Raw genomic sequence first — 5,399 nt, 5'->3', positions numbered from 1 at the left:
TTTGGCAGCTGGAAGGACTCTGCTTTAATCTTGTGTCATGCATTTTGGGCTTAGTCTTTTACATTGGCGGTAATGTTTTTGGTATGAATCACACTGAATACCTTTGTAGGGCTGCACAGGGGGTCGACGAAATAACAGTGACAAGTGACAACTGAATTCCAGTGAAGTAGTGGCTTGGAATAATTGTTATATTTGTGAATCTCTATATGATTCATAATATTTTTTTTAATTAATGATAATTTGCGTAACTACTTGTGCATGAAGAATAATTATCAGCGGACTCCCCTCAGATCCACAAAGCTACGTGGTATCTTTAATCTTATTTAGATTTTTGGGGCTTGTTTTTGTTTCGGGTCTCATCACTTTGATCAAGAAATTTCCAGACACGGCAAGCATCTGTTTTCATAAATACACTGTGGGCTACCTACCCAGCTGAGATGAATCATCTATAGACAGTAAGTGAGTGAGTGCCCTATGGGAACCAACCAATAGATGGTGCAACTGTTGTGTTTTACTTAACTTTTGTCTTATTTTCAAGGCTTGTTCTTTTTGTGTTTCATGTCTCAATCAGGTTTTGATCCTGTTCAAACCGATGTCCTGTGTACATTTTTTCCCCTGCTTTAATTTGTGCTGGAACCTTGTCTTAATTATGGGAGCTTTCATTTCCCAACAGCTCAAATTTCCATTCAGTCTCTTCTTGTCTTGTTCTCCTCTCCCCCTTTCTCCTGTTCCCACTTTAGGTACCTATTTCAGGATGGATGCATATTCTGCATGAAATTTACAAGAAATTTGCCAGTTTTCTTGAGGTGGCAGGAACAAAGGTAATTTGGGTCAGGCCATTTCATATTTCAGGAGAAATTTGAGTGCAGAGCTCCTGGAAATCCCCACATGGCTTAACCAAACACACATCAAATTACTGACCATTCAAAGAGTAGTTAGCAATAAAAAGATAATCTGTTGAGAACAAGCTCGAGGAGATTGCAAAGGGGAAACCATGATGCTATTCTTGTCTCTCAGAATGGAAGAGTGAACAGAATTCTCTGTCCTTGTGGAGTATGTATAGACCTTTATTCCTGCCCGGCTAACTGCCTGTTTTTTTGCCCCACATTTTGATTGCTGTTTGACTTTCCTGGAATACATTTCTGTTGCTCTTTTGTAAGTCCTTTATTTTTTGTCTACTGTTTTTTGATCATTCTGCCCACAAAAGACTTCTTTGGGTTTCTTGCACCACAGGTCTTTTCTATGCTCCTGAAGGTGGCAGATGATCAAGACAGTAACCAGGTCAATGTGGACTTGTAGTCTGGATAATAGTTTACTGAAACTATTATGTCAGTAATACATCCAAATCCGGGCTGCTGCTCAGCTATTCAAGTAAATACAGTTTAGACATTATCAATTAAATAGAAAATATTTCCTATGGGCTTTGGATATTGCATAGAGAGAATTAGGGTGGAATTCCATACACTGATCAGCCATAAGATTATGACCATGTGAATATGTGAATATTAGCTCATAGGCAGCAAGTGAAGATTTCGGTCCTCAAAATGGATGTGTTACATGCAAAAACCATGAAAAAAGTGAGGGTCTGACAAGGGCCAGATTGTGATGGATGGAGGACTGGTCCAGTGCATCTCTAAAACTTCAGCTCTTGCAGGGTGTTGCTGGTCTACAGTGGTCAGATTCTGCTAAAAGCAATCTAAGAAAGAAAAAGAAGTGAACCATTGACGGGGTCATGAGCAACCAAGGCTCACCAAGTGCACATGTGAAGAATACTCCACATCCAAAGATGGGCTACTTTGTCTCAAATTTCAGCAGAAACAATTGGAGCTAATCGTCTGCAGGATGTTTAAACATGCAGAAATGACACTGTGCAAAAGCATTTTGAATCCAACAAAACAAATGTATTGCTTTAAATAATACAGCGGAGGCATCAAGTGCAGGTTGATTCAAAGTGTATTTAAGCTGACAGCGTATCAGTTCAAAATCATTTAGGAACCTGACAGTAACGCACAACCTGCACCGGCTACTCGAGTAAAAGCCTGCCATCATAGAGAATCAATGAATCACATAAATGGAGACTTTCGGACAGACTCTGCTCAAAGACATTCATGGTGTTTCACTTGATTGCACTTGATTGCCCCCACGCAGAATATCCCCACCTGCCCCCAAATCTCTCTCTCTCTCATACACACACACACACACACACACACACACACACACACACACACACACACACACACACACACACACACACACACACACACACACACACACACACACACACACACACGCACGCACACACACAGAGTATAAAAATAAGAGTGAGGCCGTTTCAGTGCTGTCTGAGAAGCAGCTCATTTGTACCACACCGTTACTGTTTTGTACTGTTGAGGTTTCTGTTGACACTGTTTCGATTTAGTTTTACTGTATCTATTTTTACGGCCATTAGTATTTTTTTTTGTTTTGTTGCTGTTGTTCTTTTGGATTCCATTTCACAGTGAGGTGTCTCTGTTATTTAATCTTCGCCCAGTATGTGGACACGACAACTCAGCAGGCTTCAAACCGCACAGGAATTACAAAGTTGTTATTCTCTAGTTTGGAAACTCAAACTGCCACTGAGACATTGTTGCTGTACACACGCACACAAATCCACATGCATACAGCCACACAAAGTCACTGGATGGCAAATGGAAACAGAAACATGTGCAACAAAGTGTAAAAAATAAAGTGGCTCATCAGGACAGAGAAGCTTGTTCAGTTGGATGAAATCTTATATCACATTTCTGTTTAGTGTCAAAACATATAGACACAGGGTTGTGGCCAAGAGTTGAAGTCTGTCAGAAAAAAACAAACGTTTATAGCTTTACTTTTTATTGAATAAGTAGAAATTAACTTTGAAAGGACTGATTTGTGCATGTATTTTATTCTGGTCTCAAAATTCTGAGCAGCCCAGGTTGTTCAAAACTGGAAAAACACTATTCCACATCAGCCATTTTAATGAAGTGTTCTTTTTTTAAACAATGAAAACTATACTTACATATAAATGAACTACTATGACTTTTGAGTTCATTCCTTTTTTCTTTTCTTCTTTTTATATGACACAGGGCCATTAGATGCCCTTTTTTAACTGTATTTTAGATTTAAAATCATAGATGGCAGACAACTTCCTCCAGCTCAACAAGGACAAAACTGAGGTTTTAGTTATCAATGTTACGGGTTCATAGTGTCAGGACCAGAACTAATGGTGGGGACAGGTTCTGTCACTATGGCCCACGTTTGTGGAACAGCCTGCCGCAGGGCCTCAGGGCCACAGAGACTGTTGGTGTTTTGAAAAACAGGCTCAAAACCCACTTTTATAATTTAGCATTTAATTAGCTGACTAATTAGCTGATTTGACTTACTTGTTATTCTTCTTTCTAATGTTTAATGTTTAGTGTTTTACCTTAATCCTTTATTTCATTTATGAATTCATTTTATAAGCTCCTACTTATTTATTCTTATTAATTGATTAGTTTTACTTTTTATTTTCTTATCTTTTATTTTCATTTATTGATTCACTTTATCAGCTCCTATTTATTTTATCCCAGTGTCTCCTCATATGGGCTCTCTGCATCGGGAGCTGAGTCTGGTGTGCCTATGGGGGGCTTCGTCCTGGGGATCGTTCTGGCCACAGCGGCAATAATGTGGTTCACTGACCGTGATGTGGGCTCCTGACTGGCGGGGTCAGGGTGGTCCCTGTGGCGGGGTCCCCCATAGCTGCAGGCTGTGGCTCCTCTTGGTGTGGACGGCCCACATAGGATGGTGTTTTCTCTCCTGGATCATCAGTGCCTGGCCATTCTTACAGCAGTTTTTATATTTTGTTATGGAGATTTGGGGTTGGTGGTGGTGGTGGTGGTGGTGGTGGTGTGTGTGTGTGTGTATGTGTGTGTGTGTGTGTGTGTGTGTGTGTGTGTGTGTGTGTGTGTGTGTGTGTGTGTGTGTGTGTGTGTGTGTGCGTGTGTGTGTGCGTGCGTGCGTGTGTGCGTGCGTGCATGTGTTTTTATTTTTCATTTTCTTTTCAGTGAAGCACTTTGTGTTACAGTCTTCATTGTATGAAAAGTGCTCTATAAATAAAGTTTGATTAGATTTGATTTGATTTTTAGAAATACAATAGTGGATGCCATCTACATCCTTTAATTGACAATCACAGGTGGTGATGCATGAGCAACCATTAGATTACATCCATTATAACGGCGCTGTCCCTGCCATGTAATCACGTAAAAAGATACATAAGAAAGGAACACTTTGTCTGTGAAGAATGTTCTGTGTAGGTCTGCACTTAAAGAAAGTAATTCCTGATTATTCATGTTGAGCAAATGTTGGAAAGCTGATAGATGCCCGGGTTTGGTGCAGCCAAAAAGGAGGAATAAAAATTATTTTAGAAACATCTGCTTGGTCATGATTGATTCTCTGGATCAGCATAATCGTAATGAGATCCCTTCCATCTAGTGTCTGATTGATTTAAACAACACTGTCAAATGCTTCCTTCCTGGCCAGTACTAATTTAAAACAGATGGCATCGCCCTTTTTTGGCAGGCACCTTGGAACAAGCAAAGCCATTAAACAAGTGAGACTATGTATACATTATAAAGGTCGACTGGGCTTGTATTTGTCCTCACACTGGCCTATTGATTAAGCATCAAATAACATCAGACAGACAGTAGATGTCTGGAGGTCGTCTAATCTGAGAAGACTCAGGTAAAGCTCTGCCCTGTTCGGAAAATACAGAAGGAAATAGTCATTCCTTTCAAATGACACCAGACGGAATATGTAAAGATGATTACATCACGCTTGTATTTGGAGCTGATCAAAAAAGATCCGCAGCAACATGAATGAAAGCCGAGCTGCTAATGACCGAGCTAAACGACGCCAAAAGATTCAAATACAAAACCGTTTCACAGAACTGGAATCAATTTCATGAAGTTTTTCAAGACACGGCAAACCTGAAAGAATAAGTGAAGAGTCAGGATGAGTTTGAAAACATTCACTTCTATGGAGTAATTATCACTAATTAAGTCATGAGGGGGAAAAAATTCACTTTGAACATTATCTCTTTTTTTAACATAAAAGTCTGTGGAAGCACTCCGACATTAGGATATGCACAGATAAAGGCACTTGAGCAGTCAGCAAGACGCCCTACAGAGTCTGTCAGTATCTCCCTCTGGGTGCAAGCTATCTTGTAGTGCTGCAGCCAAAGCAATGCGATTGAGCAGCGAAAGCTCAATGAATGCAGATATATTTACTCGGAGTGTTGCTCTGGGAAATCTATCTGATATACATTGCTACTCAAAAGCCTGGTGATCATTGATTCACAAAACGTGCAGAAATGCTTTGAGGGTAGGCATCTCTGAGGCAACACA

The sequence above is a fragment of the Blennius ocellaris genome (genome assembly GCF_963422515.1).
Source record: "Blennius ocellaris genome assembly, chromosome: 3".
NCBI lineage: Eukaryota > Metazoa > Chordata > Actinopteri > Blenniiformes > Blenniidae > Blennius > Blennius ocellaris.
Note: the sequence above shows the minus strand (reverse complement) of the source record.